Source organism: Macrosteles quadrilineatus, unplaced genomic scaffold (assembly GCF_028750875.1).
Source record: "Macrosteles quadrilineatus isolate MER2022 unplaced genomic scaffold, UCM_ALF_1.0 Scaffold_4__1_contigs__length_99947679, whole genome shotgun sequence".
NCBI classification, from domain to species: Eukaryota; Metazoa; Arthropoda; class Insecta; order Hemiptera; family Cicadellidae; genus Macrosteles; species Macrosteles quadrilineatus.
In genome coordinates, this window is record NW_026542597.1 from 89,477,238 (window position 1) to 89,496,614 (window position 19,377).

Here is a 19,377-nt window from a genome sequence, read left to right on the forward strand (position 1 = left end):
AAACATTACTTAGGCCTAGTTCCTTTATTAAAAGAAATATTGTTGAATCGTTCAAAATTACCGAATCCCTAAAGGCGTAACACAATCCCAACGTCCAAACAGAAAACTAAGGATGCAAGTATTGCAAGATACTGCTTGTTTCAGAAACTACTACATAAATAATCATGCTTAACTTAAATAATAACATATGTAACACAACCACTATAATAAACTAACAAAAAATAATAAAGATTTAGTAGCAATTAACAGTTAAATAATTTATTACATGTCTGTAACCGGCTCAAACCACAGAAAACGTACTACTATAACCCAGAATGCCAACCGCATGGTAAAAAGCATTAAGCGTTTTGTTATAGTAGTACGTTTTCTGTGCTCAAACTGAACAAACACTCAAACATAAAATTAAATTCTAAATCAAAATCTAAGCATAATACAAGACGAATGTAAACAAACTAAAGAAAAAGGTTAAGAAACTCTGTGTTTGACACAAGTCTACACCAAATATTGACACATGGGCACAGAAAATCTGTTATTCTTAGCATAAATCTAGACTAAATATTAACACATGTGTTTAGTAATTTATCCCCCGAACATTGTATGCAATATTCATAATCAAAAGATAAAGAAGGATGCATTGACTCAATCATTGATAACAGCTGACTATGACTCATTTTGTCACAACACTATGATCATTCATGCTAAGATGATAGACAGGTTTACAAACAATCAGCTGATTTAGAGATCAGCTGTTTACTAAACTGGCCATCCCTAATAGTGTCAACAATAATGGGCAGTAGACAAAGACCTAAGTGTCTTCTAAAAGTAATATACTGGATTGTATTAATAGAGTATAATATAACATTCACAACAAGATGCTAAACTCAACAATAGATGTTAAAAAACGCCCAGGACTACACAAATAGCTGACAACGAACTGCACTCACGGTCAAAGGAATTTACAAGGGTTGGAAGGGTAGCCCGCCTATGCCATATGGAACTGCACTCACGGTCAAAAATCGGTCTTTCACGGCTGAACGCTTCGCTAGCCCCTTAGTCATCTGTTTATCCGTCCTCTGTCTTACTTTATCCAATACTTTATTTAATAAACGTTTTAGTGTCTGTCCCAATAAATACAACAATAAATAAATAACCTAACCTAACCTAACCTTTACAAAAGAAGCTTCGTTATAATAAGAATATAGCCTATCATGTTATCGTAAATACTATGCTAGAATTTTCTGTGCACATATATATGTGTATTTTTTACAATGTCAGTAGTAAGTTTATTTTTTGACGTTTAGATTAATTTAATCAAAACTTTTCAATATATTTCAACTAATTTAATAAGTTTTGATCATTTCAATCATGGTGTTGCACAACGTGATATAGGCTAATTAAAAACTGACCGTGAGTGCAGTTCCAGTACCTCCAGAAAGGGTCAAAGTGACCGTGAGTGCAGTTCCGTAGTTGGATTAGGACCAGGGACTGACCGTGAGTGCAGTTCCAGCCCTCCCACACAATTTATACTGTATCGAGAGACCCAATCCAGTTTTATTTATCCAAATTAGTTTTGAAACATGTTTTCCACAAGGAATAAGGATAAGCAAAAAGTAGTAAAATGACTGGAGGGATGAAATAGGCCTATCTTCACAATTCCTACTATAAGATGTGCTAAATATTGCAAGAGAGTTATTGCTATGTGCAACAAACAGAATTTTGAAAAAAAAAATTTAACCCCCGGTTTAAAACATGACAATATTTTACTTTCTGCCCTATTCTCGGTAGGCAATGAGTAGTGAATGAGATGTTTAGTAATTTTATACTGTAGTTGAGCCTTTGATGGAAATAATACTCCTAAGTAGTATCCCTGCAGTCTAAAAGATGGAATTTTAACTGATGTCTGCCTTGGTTTAGCAAAAACCCCAAAACAAAAACTTAAATCCAAACCAGGGACGGTTACAAACCTCATTTATGCAAAGACCCAAGTTAAGTTTAATAGGTAGGCCTACAGTATACACAATCCAAAATATCTTGACAATGATAGCAAGATACATGATTAGGCCTATACATTTTTTTAAATATCATTTAAGTATAGCCTACATTTTTTTTTGCTGTTTTGTAACAGTAATGAGACATTTTAATTGGTTTACCTCTAATAAAATGCATCTGATACCAGAGCTAGGATTATCGCTAAGATAAAATGATTGTAACCTACTTGTGTAACATAACGTTTTTATAGTCACAATTCCAGCAATATATGAAGACAAAAACAGAAAAATACTGGACTCATAAACATAACTCATACCTAATTTTATAGTGCTGCACATATTCTCGTTACCAAATATCATTAAAAAGACTGACAATTACCTGGTGTGTATACCTAAATCTTGTATACTACACTACTAGATAAGCTAAAGAGAAGTAGGTGCAGAGGAAACATTGAATGGTGTATCTATAATAGCGCAAAGCCCAACACTGCCCCCTTTGCCCTTGTATGACAACACACACAGTGAAGGAAGATCTGGTGCCATGTACAATAGGAATTTCCGCACAGTGCTCGCCACTCGGCCTCTTCTCTGCTCGTCAAAAGCATCTAATTTCCGATTTCCCGTACAACATACTAGAGCTGAAAACACTTGGTCGTCCGGCAAGATTCCTCTGTACCTTACAACTCTGTTACTACACTGGACAAGACTACTTCTTACAGTCAAATTAAGTTAACCAGTAATTTCTTAACACAATTACAACACTACAGTAGACCAGATGACGACTGATGGGTGTATGTCAGTAGATGAGTCTAGAAGCGTGCATGCCCCGAGGTAGGGGAACTCCGCACCCGCTGGCTAGTAAAAACGCCAACGGTGGTGTGGAGTTACCACCACTCGGTGCAAAATGTGACTTTCTTCTTACGTCCCTTACATGTCTAGAGTTAATATTCTAATGTTCACAAATAATTAAATCCCTAGGATTATACGTCCAACAATCTGTAATCTTATGGGGATCCCCGGTTCAGATGGATGGTTAATGTTACGCTACTTACAGTAAAACATCAATAATCCAGAATAATCGGGACCAGCAGACCCTATCTGACTATAAAACTGCCTGGATTCTTGAATTTTTTTAAAAAGGCTCCAGCACCCACTTATTATGGAAAAACTCTTTAAGTTGTATGACTTATTTTTTTTATTATAGGTATTGGAATTGTAATATAAAACTGACTACACATATTGAATTGAAAACAAAAATTTTATGTCCAACCACTGTTTCTTATTTAATTTAGCAAAATGTGAACAGTAAAAAATTCAGACGCTACTAATTTGAGGTTTAAAAAAATTCCTAATAGTGTTTTTAAATAGTGATGATGGTTTGGTTAGTTATTGCAGCTGTCCTTTTGAAAGGGTAAAAGAAAAATTTTTCACTAGAGACAAATCCGAATTTTTGACATCTAAATTAGCCTATTAACAGGCTTATTATAGCCTACTGTAGGCTTATAGATATTAACCTTCTAGATAAAGTTGATGTTATAAGTACTCGGCTGTCACTTAAAATTAGTCAAGTCTATTACAGTAATTCTTGCTTTGCTTGTTAGTTCCCTGAGGTTGATGTTTAAGTTAAAAGAGGGTGCCAATTTCTTCAGCAAATCTTTACCATTTAAAGAAACCCTTAAACTTTATATAAAAGTAAAGATCCCCCAAAATATTTTAAAATGTACTCATCAAGTGGTTAAATTTTAGAATAACTCATCGTTACGACCATGACAACCTTTAGGATCAAAAACTGGGAAAAACCAAGACCCCACACAAAACAACCAGAAAGGTAAAAATAAAATAACCCTCAATCCCCTTGCAAGGCTGTCAATTTGACCAAATTATAGACAAAGCATGAACCAGTAGCTTCAAGAAATGCTTTAAAGTTGTAGAACTTAAAAAATGAATAAACGTGAAACTAATCTTGATCACACTCAACTGAGGCATTAGACTTGCCAAACAAATTTGCATGGCAAAAAATTCCCTGGCACATTCCCCAAAACAATTTTACATTCTTCATGGCACATAAACAAAATCCGATTTGTATGTATTTTTAGTGTTTATGTAAAAGATTATTTCTTTAAGAGATTCAGAGTCTTCTCGAAAAGCCAACGATTTGGTGTGGAAGCTCTCTTCTCGGTTCATTTAAAGAAATTCTAATTCAGTTAAAGATCTAATGAAAATAATTAGTTAACTGTATTAACACTGTGTAGGAACAAGGACTCTCTTGAATAAGGAAATTTGTTACATTTCACCTAGGAATTTTAATCTAATACAGTTTCTACAATTAATTAACACATCCAATTAATTTATCTTTACAATAATATTTAGTATTAACCGGGCTATATTAATACAAAACTACATATTAGTAGGCTATGAATGAACATAAATCCATAATTTGACTATAGGCTCTTAGCTATAAATTTTTAATAAATGGAGTACCTATACTTTTTAAGATTATCTACAAAAATAGGACTATGTATGAACAAAGAATTATTCAATACTAAAATTGGTATCAACAGCTATTTTGAAACTTATTCCAACAAATAAATCAGAATTTAAGATAATACTAGCTCACACACTATACTCCTTAAATAACATTTACTGTGTAGTTAGTATGTCGTTGATTTAGGTATTTGTCCTTACCTCAGAAATAGATGGCAACAAACTCAGGACGTACATGGGGGAACATCATTTGTTTAAAATCTCAATAATCGAGTTAGCTAAAATACACTAACTACTCACCAAATTGAAGGATATTGAAAATGTTAATCCAAAACAGAACACCAACACCTGAAACAAACGTGAACATTGAAAAATATTGTACATCAACATAAGAAGAGGCAAATTCAGTTACAGTAATGCAATCTATGAGATATAAAATTTCATCTAAATTGACACTTGGTTTTCTACAAACACATGTCAAGGAATACGCCATTTAGGAGAAGTGACTGAATCAGAACCAGAAAGCAGTTTCCGGCGGAAACGAACCACAACGAAGTGTTTCAGCGGAAATAAGCCTACAAAAGAGTACATCTTTAAAAGTCTGTCTGACATGTGCGACAAGTCAAAGAAAATTATCTAGACATCCGAAGAAAATATGATTTCAACATTGGTATTTATGCTTGCAAGCTGCACCCAACACATCAGAAAATACTACAACACAAAAAGTATTTAAGCAATAAAAACACCAGCTGACTTGGGTAATCAGAAACTACATAGTTTAAAAACTGTTCATCTCCAACCACGTGACACGTGATAACCAAACACAGGTAGCACAATACATACTGAACAGAAATTGAAATTCACAGAACTTAGCCTATACTAAATTAGTCTCATAATGATAAATACCTTCAAAAACGACGTCAAAATCCAATAGGCAAGAACTCGAAGGCAAACGAAACACTATCAGCGATGTAAAATTTCAAAATTATCCCACGTGGTTTAAAAATATCCCAGAAGGTACAAAAATCACTCAATGTTAAACAAAGGCAAGTCCGAAATTACCCCACGTGAGGTAAAAATATTCCAGAAATGTATATAAATCGCCGTAAACGAAGAATTGAATTGAAATACCAACCACGTGTAGCGACTGCAAACCGAAAACGAGAGTCGAAGAGACCCGAGCGAGAACAAGAAGAAACCGCGGTGGATAACAAAGGGAGGGAGGGAGAGTATTGAGAGAGAAGAGGTTGGTTGGGGGAGGGGGAGGGGAGGCGGCCACCGACCCAGACCTAGGCCAACGTCACGGCCATTGCGGCCTTGAAACACCGAGTACACTGTGACTGTACCCGCCATACTTGTACCACAAATTATGGCAGAAACACGAAAATTGTCGTACCTACCCAATACAATTATCGTGCAGAGTGAACAATTATGGTACACATACGACAATTTATCATTTTTAGTATTACAGTACCTAAAAGTAAATTTGTATCCCACGGAAGCTTCGTAAATTGTTCAGTTATTTATTTAGTAGTAATTAATGCAAGAAATTAATCGATTTACAATGTTAATCAGATTCAAGAATCAAGGTGACTATCCTGTAAATCTCTCATATTTTTAGTATTTTAGACACCAAAAATCATTAAAGATCTTAAAATTACCACGTTGTAACGCGAAGCTAAAACGAGAATTAAAAATAGTTGAGAGCACCACAATCTCGTTCAGGGTCGCTGGGATGCAAATTATATTCTAGAAAAAAGCCTTATTTTCATATACCTAAATCCGGTAACGATTTTAAACTAAAACACGATACAAGTGAGGTGGAGAATAAACAAAAATTGTAAAAAAAAGTAATAAGCTATCACGATAACTTAGTTACAGTGATACTTTGACGTGGTTTCGAATATTCCTGAACAGCACGTGATACGAACGAGCACACCACTTGAACACACAGACACAAGAATACTTACAAGTGAACTTACTCACCTCTGCCAATCGCCCCTATATACCCTCCCTTAACGATAACTATCGCATCGCGACCTCTCGGTCAAACTCGCAATGCGATGTATCGAAGTTAGACAGCATAAAGCATACTAACCCAACGTACGATGCGATAACGATGGTCGATATATCGATTGTAGTGGGTGGTGGGCTGAAGGGGTGGTTTAGTCAGCGGTAAACCACGTGTTTTATTATGACGTCATGTTAATAAACGCGCGTCATCCCTTATTGCGTAACCGATTAAAATAACCGCACATTCAACACCAAGGACAATTAATTGCAAAAACTTATGTGAATAAACTGTGAATGTTTATCTATTTCTTACAATATTTTGTATTCGCCAATTCCCCGCAATGTACGTTAGTCACAGCACAAAATATAGAATGAGCCACAGGTATTCACTCGTTCAGTGGTCAGAAAGGTAACTGGGATTTCGATTGTTAAACATGAAGCTATTAAAGCTCCTTTAATTGGGTCAGTCTACGTCTCTATGAGATAAAACTCAGCTCGCGATTTTGTTATCACTAAACCACGTTTATGATAAATAAATATGCGGCGGTTGCGTTTTACTTTTTTACATTACTTGTTATTTTCACGAGACCATATTATATTACTTAATCGGAAAATTCAACTCGATCGAGAAATGTAAAACGTAAAACAGGACACTTAAAACTAAGCTTGAAATAGCACCATCCCAACAAGTACAGTCTACAAAATTAATCACTACATTGCCAAGCCGACATTAATATGTTCACGCAGACAAGGAAGCAACCACCCAACCAGTTAGCCTAAAATCCAGGTTATAGAAATTGGAATTCCCACATCCTTTAGGTCTTTAGGTACAAATGTGAGCAATGATTTGGGAAATTCCAACTCTTCCCTGGAATATCTTCCTATTTCTCCCCAACATTTCGTCTAGCAAATAAAAATAATAGGTACCTACTACTCTCTCAACCCACACGTTACATAGTTTACAGTGTATAGTAATGGAAATCAACCAATTTCTGCAACTTCCCCCTAGTTTATAAAAAATCGATTGTTTTTCCCTGCTCATGCGTGGTAGCGAATAAAACAAATTTATCAAACTCCCGAACACATCCTCAACTTAAGCGTACCAAATTTATTATCGTGTCTTAAGATTTCAATTTCTTTCCACCACATTTCAAAATCTTGAACAAAATCCAACGTTATTCGTCAATTCCCGGCAGTGAAAGAAGGCAGTGAGGCAGTAGTGCAAGTGACAAGTCCAGACTCCCCATGTTAGTTCCCTTGTTTGTGAGACTTCCGGCGCGCGACAGCTGGCAGATGGTGATGGCGGCGATGGGGGCCCAAGGCCGTCGACAAGCCTAAATATACCTCCACAACACCCAACACACACAGCACTGTGTAGGGCTGTAGCCGCCGGCAATATGGAGAAGGGAATTTCAAGTTTTAGCCCAATTCCCAAGTGTCACCTTTATGGTCACTTTTGTATAGGTATAAGGTTAATCAAAGACAGTCTATCTAGTAGTGTTCTAAAATCTACATGAGGTTGTTGACTAACTAATTGTTATTTAATTTTTTGAAATTTACAACTAGAAATCTTATATTTACCGAGAGGATTTAATTCAAAAAAGGATATAAGCCTAAATCTCATTCCATAATGACACAGGGGTATACCGGTACTCAATCTACGATTGCACTCACAAAATACAAAAATAACAGTCCTCATTTTGCTCATAGCTCCCACTATTTGCTAAATAGAAGTTTTTAACCAGTGAAACCTCCTTTTTACCATGTTTACATATATGAATAAGTTTACAAGTATAATGTACCCTCTGATAAATCAAATTAGACCTACACTGAATTTAAGCAGTGTCGTCGTTAGTTATATAAAACTACAGTTTTGTACTGTAAATACAACACAATTTCAACAAAACACTGTACAGTCTAAATAAAAATACCTTTGAAACTCTTACACTCAAAACAACGCAGATCTATACTAAACTTGGGCTAGTTTAGCCATAAATAAGCTATTAGGATAGCCTATCAGATTTCAGGATAGTAGGCCTACAATTTTAAAACATAATTTTTAAACTGATTACATAGAGGAGTACAGAGCACCAAACGTCCAACAACAAGCATACACCCTCTGCACACTGCACCCACATCACTATCACCATGGATTAAAAGGAGTAGACTCATTTTATCTATGCTATCACCTAGACCTAAAACTTGGAACTGTCTTTGGGACACATTGTACGCTTTATTCATTTTAACGATTTGAAAATTAACAGCACATTAACACAATAGGCTACCCTGAGTCAGCAGCATCTAAGTTAGGATAGCTTTTAAAAAATCGCAACCAAGCACTTGCTACTTAAGGTTAGTTCTTAACAAAATCTCCAGCCTTTGCTCGGCTTCGCTAAGTTCAAATGCCAATCTAAATAGAACTCAAAGGCTATTGCATGTTCCCATTGGATGGTGGTAGTTATCGCATTGCCAAATTTTGCCATAAAAAGGAGCTGCCTTATTCTGTTTAATAAATTAAAATACTTCAACAAAACGTACGTGAGCCTACACATTATAAGATACAACTCGCACTGCGTTTAAATCAGATGTATCTCCTTACAGGTTGAAGATGAAGAAAGGTCAAGTCAGGACCAAGAAAACATATTTGCATTAAGTTCAAATGGTTTGTGTCATTTACTACAATTTACTCGTTAATGTAAACGTATTATTCTTATATAAAGGTCTTTCAGGCATGTGCCACAGCGAAGCCTTGTTGGGACCCACGCCGCTTTAATAAAGAGGGTTTAGGTTTGCTGAGGATGCGCGGAGGAGAAAAATTCTCCGACAAGGTAGGTGGAGAGAAACAAAATAATCTAAAGTCATAGGTATATAGGTTTAAGGTCTAACATACAGAAACATAATATTGTCTAATATCTTACGCACCATCCATCCGATAATGTGTGCCAAATGAACTAAGGTTTACTAGGCTAGGCTGAAATAAAATTAAGTTATTACTAAGTTTAAGTTGTGCCTGTCTACCACATTTTTAGTAAACTATAGTTCAAACCCTTGGAAATCTGTCTGTGATGAAAATTAAAAGATACGAAGACTCAGAACTTAAAATAGCCAACCAGTAAACACCACTTGCTCGGTTATGGATATAAAAATAATGAATACTGTATTCCTAGTTCTTTAGATAGAACTAAGTACGGTACTGTACCACATTCAAATTACTAAACGAAGTATTGAATAGATTAGTCATAGCTTAGATGAAAAGTCAACTAAACTCACCGCCAATCTTTCGATACTTGGTATCGATACCGCACTGAAACAAGAATATCGATATCGAGATAATATTGAAATAAAAGTATCGACACCACATGTAAGTTAAACGAGTTAAGAACCCGAAGAACAAAAAACTTAAGTTGAAAAGCTACACAACAAAAATATTGATTGGAGCCGAACCTAAAAATAAAATAACTTGAAGTGTGGTAAAATTACAATTACTACAATTAATTACAGTGTATAACTAAGTAGGCTATAGTACCATGTATACTTGTAACCTAACCTAAAACTCCCAAGAGAAAACAAAACCATTGAACAAATACTGAAAGGTTATCATAAATAATGTGTATTGTTAACACAAGGAATGGTCTTAAAAATATTACAAAGACTTTAAGCAAATGTCCACATAAGTTAAATTATTCCTAACCCCAGTGGCGACTGAAAGTAAGGCATCGCATTAGCAAGTAGGCCTATAGGCTACACATGTGGCATTAAACAAATCGATCTTACCTCCGTAACAATGCTTGGATTGTTATAAATATAAATCACAAAGAAATATAACCGGGTGTTATAATCGAGCAAGATAGAACACTGATTTTAAAACGCACAAAACAAGCAAGGCCGAAGCGGCAAGGCAAAATGAGCAAAGCAGGTTAGGTTTGTGCACGGACTGTACCGACAGATGGCCGGCCGGCAGGGAGTGTGGCGCCAAAAACTGGCGGGAATCTATTGTGAGACGCCCATGCTGCCAACAGCACCACCGCGAAACGAAATTTCCCTCTCTCCCCTATCTAAGTCGGGCAAAAGAGATTTTGTTAATTGATTTCTCTATTGTTTTGAACCCGTAATTACTGTCATCTCCTGCAATGATTACTACTATTACTTTTAATTAGGTACAATTCCATCACATAACTTTTAGCAGTTTTTGTGGTTGAAAAGAACATCCTCCTGCACAAAAGCCGGCAGATGTTTGCAACAGATGGCAGAGGAATAAAATTACACTAAAAGAAAATGTAGAGGATGCAATAATAGTAGCAAATTTGTGTTTTGGCACTAAGGTTAAATTAGGGGAAATTGTTTCAAACATCGCTTTCTGCAATATATTTTCCACCTGATAGTTAAAACTATTGCCTTTCAAAAAATTATCCTACAACATTATGAGTAAATACCATTGTAATGTACAAAAATATAATACTATTTAACAAGTTTTGTAGGAATTCTATATACTGCAGTTTGAAAACTAATTTGAACACAATTTGAAAAATATCAAAAATACAGTAAAATATTGAACCTTTTGACATTTTATAAAGCAAAATTATAGTGATTACAGGAACAGCCCAAAAAGTACAATCAACACAAAATAAACAGCAAGTTTTGACATTAAACATGACCACTTAAATTATACCTAGGTCTACCGCTATTGTACAGGGAATGTAAAAGGTGTTTTTCATAAAATGTCATTAGTATAGTATTGAATATTTTTTTCAAATTTGATCCATAAACAAGCAGACTACAACATATTACTTTCCTCCATCAGAACATTAGAAGTTTAAACGTACAGATTTGTTTTCCCCCAGTGCCCTTTAACAAAAACGCTTCATAATACAAAATTATTTGTTTTTTAGCTCATAGGCTACATAGGCCTACATGATGATAAATTAAATGATGTCTCCGGCTCTAGGTCTTTGCCGTAAAGAAGTTGACAGGTCAGGATAATAATAAAGAATAACTTAGTAACTTAAAATACATTCTGTCAGCAAGCGACATGAATGATATAGGCTTAATAAGTTGGGCATTGTCATATTTTTAGTGGAAAAATACAAATGTAACAAACAAATTTTTGAAATAACTTAATACTAGTGTCCGCCTAACAACGTAAACAAAATTTTCATACTAGTGTCCGTTTCTTGAATTCAAGCAATTGCTAGGTATTACAGGCGTTGTTTTAAAATGAACAGTCATAATTTCTGATGACTTCAAAAGATTTGACTCAAAGATTATCGAAATACTTAAGATGTAGGCCTACATAACAGATCAATATAATCAACATTTCTTGTAAGTATCTTATAATTTTTCAAAAACTGAACTTGCTTTTTAGGGTTTTCTACAAATAGCCTTACACATAGCCGCATTAGGTTGTCAATAATATTGATTATAAGTTTTTTTTAATATTATTTCTATTTATCCTCCTTGGTGATCTTCTTTAAATTTCCTATGTTTCCATAGTTTGCAAATCGGCTCTTTCAATTAATACTAAGAAATGCAGCACAGTGTTAATTCAGTTTACTTTTTAGTATATCAATTTATCCAGGCTCTCTCGCTTTTTTCCATTGTAATATTTACGCCAAACCAAATTCAAAAAGTAAAAATTTCATTTCAACTAAGTCAGTAAATGTTTTGAAGGAAACTGTTAGCCTAAATTAGCAAACTTATTGACTGTTTACAATTGACATATGTTCTTCTCACTTGTAATTTCTAACGACAGCTGGAGTTTCATAACAATTTTTGTTTCCCATGTTAATCTTATGGAGAAACAAAAACTAAGAGGCCCAGTGCCTTACTCTCTAATTATTTCGCTAAAAAGAAAGTTTCATGCACAACTTCACGTTACGCTCTTCCCAATGACACCAAAATCATGTCAATCGGTTCAATAGTTTCGGAAGAGTAATTGTCACAAAAAACCTGCTTGCGTATTAAAAAAGTATATATAGCCTATATTTTAATCATCAGAAATATTATAAAAATTTGTTAAAACAAAAATTGGTAGGCCTATTTGAGTAACCATCGGTATAAAGCATGTATAGGCTACCACCGCTCTTCTAAAGTGCCCACGGGCCACGACTGATTGGTTGGAATAATTTAAGATGGGCGAACAGAAAAAATATAATTTAAATCCCCTAATCGCTCCACATAAGAAAAAACTAATGACATAAGTTTAGGCCTAGACTAAAAATTAAAATCTTAAAAAATATTTTTTAATAAAGACGAAGACGAGCCATAACAATATTAATATTAACTGTGACCCATTTGAGCAAGCACATCCTAAACCAGCACTTTCAATAGTAATTATCAACTCTTTGACTACATTTAAAACTAGTTAATTGCTGACCCAAACCACTTATCGGGTTTTATCTCATGACCTGTGACCTCCAATCAAAAAGACACCAAACAGTCTCCCAGCCGAGTAGATAAGAACTGTCCATTAATAACAGTGTTATTGATTTACAGAAAATACCTACTTAATGTCTCCTTAAAAACCAAGTGTAATATGTCCAATAATAGAGCTTCATTACTGGCTAGGAGCAACAGGTGTTTAGGCAGGACATAAGTTGACCTTTACAACCCAATAAGTTAGCCCTACATTGACTTAATTTTGCAGTATATAAAACATAGAGTACAAAGTATTTTAAACTAAAATGTTCCATTCCAGACAACTAGTTTGGTCAATGAAAAAGAATTTGAGCTAGCCCGGCTATGTCTATCTCCAGAAGACGTGACGATTCAAAACTACGTGACGTTACGGGATCGTAAAAAGGTAAGTCATTAGGCTATACTATTTGTCAATATAGAAATGCAAAAGTAAAATACTGATCATAGGCCTAATATTTGCAAATCAGACAGATTCCACCAATTCCGTTGAACAAACTTCCACCCGAGATCTCAACCAAAGTAAGGCGAACATTTTTATCCGAGTTATACTTCAAACAGGTGAACTCCTCATGCAATGTGTACATCATATCTGACAAAACAGGATTTGAATCTCTAGACTAATACTATAGGCTACGATTCTTGGTTGCTGACCAATGACTATAAGTTACCGGTACGGTACCTACTTTGTTTTGAGTTTAACATATAAGCTATGGCTTGTTAAAACCGTTTAACCACTTTACCTCCATTTTATTAAAGGAATCTATGAAAATAACTACGTCATACCCTACTTGTAAAAATCAAGTAATTACATGTTATAGGCTAACTACAATTAAAAACTAAACATCAATTATATTTTTCAATCGTCAAAAGAGATTATCGCTATAGAGACCTCATGCAAACACAATTAATTTGAGCAACACAAGGGTAACTCAGTCAGACTGGTTTCAAGGCCGATGTTTAAGCACAAAAGTCAGCGATTTGAACGGTTGGCTAAATTGTTCGGTGAAAGGCTTAAAAACTTAATTTACTTCATCGCCTCTTTCTGATGGCAATAAATGAATTAAAGTAAAATAACTTATGCACAAATGTTATTAAAAACTTTAAAAATCGAGGCAGGCCCTACAGTAAAATTAATAAATTTGAAAACAGAAGTAGGCCTAGGCCTACCGTAAACTTAACCTGGCTAGTAATTGAATTAAGTTATCGTCTTGATTTGTCATTTCAAACCAACTTGAAATTAATGGTCTACCTCCTTTGTTTCTTGAACAGACTCATGAGAGTTTAGTATAACTACGAGTCGATTAACTTATATAAAATCTAAGAAGTACCGGTGTAACGGACTCACCGTTTATACTTCTAATAATTAAATTCTAACCGACTGCTCAATGCGAAGTTCGAAGTGGCAATAGTTCACGGCTAACGAGGTCTACGGGTCTCACCGGTACGTAACTTAAGCTTAAGACTAAGTAATGATCCTTATTTCTGCTGGATTATTAAAGATTTCGTCGCTTAACTTAGGCCTAGCCTAAATTAGGCAGATCAACCTACAAGTTTAGAAGCAAGGGAATATCTCTTCATTCATAAGTTACAGCCAAAGTGTAGTGTAAATTATGGTGTAGGGCCTAGGCTTAAAGCAGGTGTTTAAAAAAATTTAGAAATTAGCATAGCCTGTACCTAGGCCTAGCCTAGCCCCATAAGCGTATCTTCACTCTTTTACCCCCAAAACCTTATAAAATACACAAAAATATCTCCTAAACCAGTAAGCAATGCGTTCACTTAAGAATACGATTAACGATCTTAAGTAAAAATGTTTAGGCTAACCTCTGACGATTAACCCTAAAGTTAGGTTATCGTTAACCCATGATCCAACCAAGATAACCTCAGAAATAGACATTTTCAACACAATTAAATAAGAGAATGTTTGTTGTTATCATTCAAACTAGTGATATATAAATTTATTAATGACATACAAGTTCGAACAAAGTATAATCAATCGTAAAAGTTACTCACCACGTGGTCGCCAAGTCAAAGTTACAAAACCGGTAAATTTAAGTTTTAAATGTTGAGATTTATTTAAACACGTCGACGCACTTGTGAATTTAACAAAGCAAACAAGTTCATACGGTGAAAATCCTCGGGTAAAACTAATATGAAATTAACGAAAAGCTCACAACGGAAATTCCACGAGGGCGTGCATCCCCAAACATAACTAACTGAACTACCCTTTCCCAAGCAGACTTGTATTGAGCGAGCGAAGCCATCACACAGCCAACCTAAAAAGTTTGTAAAACAAAAATGTATACTATATACAATATACATGCCGGTGTATCTTACCTGATTATTTTCTTACGACTTGCACTTCCAAGCGAAGTAATTGTCCAGTACAGAGAGCGCACTGCCGACACTAGCACAAAACTAAAGCCACTTTGACGAGCTACAGCTAAGTCCGTTCCCCACCCCATGATCGGCGCAACAGAGAGAGGGCCGAGGTCTCGCGTTGCCCAGGTAAGATGTGGAGGGGGAAACCGGTTGTAAGGTAAAAACCTACTCACATCGTCCAAGAGCAAAGGAATTCTTTCTTCCCCACTTCCTTCCCAGCTGCCCGTCTTGTCTTGGACAGTTGGCAGACGTGGTTTGGCAATAGATTGACAAAATAGGCTGTAAAGTAGAAACATGAAAAAATAGTAGGCAAACATGTCTGTGCATTTATATTTCTATTGATTGTTCTGGGCTACATGTTTCAAATGTAAACTTGTTTTGCTTTTTGCTATGTAACAATAATTTCGTTTCCTTTCGAAAAAAAATACCGCCATGTTTTAGGATGAATGTGGAGTTCAAATTGATTGTCAATGTTTTCCGTTTGTTACATACAATTAATGAATATTGAATGTAATTTGGCTAACCATTGAAACATGTTTAAAACTGTTAAGAAAATACAAATATTTATATAAAACAACGTTACTATCATTATGTGATGGTTGGTTGGTTGGTTAGTCTAATCTATTACGATACTGCAAAAGCATAAAAACTTGTTTATAAACAAATAGTTCTGTCCGGTTTAGGGAACTGAGGGTGGATTTGTTTATTATTTGTCCCCAGCCTGGTAAATACTTATTGTTTTATTAGAATTCATGTAGCCCCTGAAGTGTTTAATTTGACTAATATATGGTAAGGTAAATATATGTACCTACCTTTATATTTGACTTATTATTTTTAACAAAATGGAACGATCTAGCTATGAATAGCTTTTGTCCTCAAGCATTAAATTATTTAAATGCAAAGATATATAAAATTCAGACCAGCAAATAGGAGCATTTATCCTGCAAATAAAAGATACATTAATTTGACGACAGTGCACTTTTACGGCACCAACACGAATCGTCTGGATGCAGATTTGACTAAGAAATACTGTCATGATACCCCAGGTTAATTCATTCTACGATGAAACTATTTAAAAATGAAGGTAACTTAACTAATTTTTCAAATTTTGAATATAAAGCTTTGATTATAAGGTTTATTTGGATATAGTACATATAATATTATGAGAGTATTAGAATAGAGTGAAATTAGCGATAAGAAGTTTAGTTTCGTTGTAAAGCTAAATCAGCTGTTCATTTAGCCAGTTATTAAAAAACCAATGCAAAGAACAGCTGGTTCCAGAACCATTCGATTATTCGAAAATTAACCTTTTTGTGATTGAAAACATTCTACAAGGCAAAGAAGCTCTCAGCTACCAAGATAAAGACATTTCGCGTGAGTTTGTTGTTTTTGTAATAAAACTAAATGCTTAGGTTAGTGAACAATTTATCTTTTAAAGCCACTGCCTCTGGACTTAATCAGGAACGAACAGGCGACTTTTTAGTACATAGTTAGACGAGCTACAAACCCTTACTTAGGTATTGTTTCCGGCAAGTTTTTCTAAATAAACCAAATCCCATATTTTAGCACATGTAACGTATCTGTGTATGGTAACATTTAATAACTGTAACATTTCAATGAATTTCACCAGTTTAACCAACAAATCAGAACAAAAATTCGTCTGTTTTGGCGATTACGTTACAGGATGCGAAGCTTGTGCTGATGAAACTGAGGATGTGTTATCAGTTCTATCAGCACGATCAGCACTGCAGCATTCATGGAATACACAAGTCCAACTGCGGATGAGCGGTAGTTGATAAAGGCGACATTTTCGTGAAAATCTGTCTCATTCTGGAAATTATCGGACCACTTCCTGCGGTGGCGTCACATGATGTAAAGCTCGTGATGATGAGACTGATGATGTGGCATCAGTACTATAAGCTCAGCTCTGCAGCATTCATGGAAGACATAAGCGTCTGCTGATAGAAACGGTAGCTAACAAAGGCGACATTTTCGTATAATCCTTTCTCATCGTGGAAATTATTGGACCGTTTCCTGTGGTCTTCTAATATGCATAAATGTAACAACGGAAACTGAATATTGATACGTAATAGTAAGCTATGTAAGTAGTAAGTAGAACCAACAAATTAAATTAATTGTATAGGTAATTACATTCAGTACTGTATCTAATTTAATAACAACCTTATCGTAAATAACGCAAAACTGGAGTTCGGTGTTAGCACGATTAACGATTAAGTCCAAAAATAACATACTGTAATTGATTAAAAAGTAAGATAACTAATATTAATTTCACAAAGTATATTGTTCACATTAGTTTTGAAATGTATATCAGATTTTGATTCAACTTTCAATTTCTTTCTTAATTACATATGCATCATTTTCGTCCTAATTTAATTGGTTAAACTGTATCCTTCATTAACTTAAAATGATCAAAGACGATTACACTTTTCTTCTCGTAAATAATAGGTAATTTGTAGCCTTAAAACAGAAATAAATAGGTAAATTATTTTACATAATTGAATACTATTGTTTATCCTTTTGAGGCAAGCCCTAACACATTATAAACCAACTTGTATCTTAAGTGTACATAATAAAATAAACCCAAAAGACAAAAGTACCAAAGTATAAGCATCTCAATTAAATATCCGCATCTGAAAATTGTTTATGTTCCTCCAACAAAAAATCAAAATCTAATCCATTAACATTACATTGTAATGAGTTTTCATGCAGGCAAGTCCTGCAAAAGATAAGACAGAATTGTTAATTATGATAAAATCCAGTTTGGCGAGTTAAATATAATTTCGAATGCAAATCACGGAGTTAAATTTACATACGCGACGAGCCTGAAAAAAATTAAGGCTTCGGGCAAAAAGCGGATAAGAGTCATTATTGTTGTGCTTTTATGCTAAGTCTTATGGATAATCGCGACAGCAGGATCTATAAAACGTTTACTTGTACAAAATTGACAATGTTTACAATTAAATCAAACTGCTAAGTGTTGTAGGGTGGCTCAGTGGTAATAGATGCTCGCCTAGTGATCAAAAAGTCGCCGGTTCGATCCTGATAAAAGTCAGTAGATTTGGTTCGAAACTGGACATAGCTATGCTTGAACATTGGACTTTTAATAAATGCTTCTGGCTAATGAAACAGCTGATCTTAGTCAGTAACAAACCTACACAAGGTACTATACTTCATTCTTCACTCATAATCACTCATATTTGGGCTAAAATATGCAGCTAGGTGGCGTCCACATCTCAATTGGGAATTGGTAATGTAAAGAGGCTTTCTTAACCCTATGATCTTGTTACTAATTTACTTTCTGTTATATAGCTCCTTTATAACCAATATAACAAATTGTGATATACAGTAACAATGTAACAATATAACCAAAGGTGCGACCACATTGGGCGAACGTTCGCGACCAACATGTTCGTTGGACATAGTTTGTTCGCCACTGGAAAGAAACGTTCGCTGGACATTTATTTAAGCTGTATTGAGTCTTTGGAGTCAAAATATACACCTAAAAATGGCGGGAGATGAAGGGATGTACGTTTTGGCGCGAGAAGCCAACTGCAGGTGGTTGGGAAATGGGAAGGCTCGGGTTTCGATCAATTTAGCCGTGAAGCCCCTCAATATAATCTACGACACATTAGCAGCCTATTGGGAGGAATTCCGGGGCACGCGTTTTGAAAATCGTCTAAAAACGTGGTTGAGATAGTAACTCTTTCTTTCCTTGATAGTGCAGAAGTCTTTGAGTTTAAAATTTTTTCTTACAGTTGTTATTTTGGTATCTCGATATAAATATGATATATTTATGGTTATTTGAAGTAGGTACTGATCATGAACATCATAACATGTACTTATAATTCAGTGGTCATTCCAGTTTTTTTACAGGCAAGGTTGTTGGTTTGTTGGTTTGGCTTATCAGCTCAAAATACCGCAACTAAGATACCTGTTCCAGATATTGAAAATATACATTTAATGTTCCAAACCGTATCATTTAAAACATTTAAACTTATTTTATACAAACTGATATGGTTTAAAATGTTCTTCTACATATACATGCTAAATAGATGTTTTTCATCTGTAAGAATAATTG

At 34.9% G+C, this 19,377-nt stretch overlaps 1 protein-coding gene across 1 annotated transcript in view; it reads left to right on the plus strand.

Annotated features, from left to right (window-relative positions):
- The first annotated feature begins 13,233 nt into the window (after positions 1 to 13,233).
- Positions 13,234 to 19,377, plus strand: part of LOC128992446 (homeobox protein Hox-D8-like) — a 108,635-nt gene continuing 102,491 nt past the window's right edge. Inside the window, exon 1 of the mRNA XM_054416023.1 lies at positions 13,234 to 13,284. The gene's annotated coding sequence lies outside the window, so the exon portion shown is untranslated. The remainder of the gene's footprint in view (positions 13,285 to 19,377) is intronic.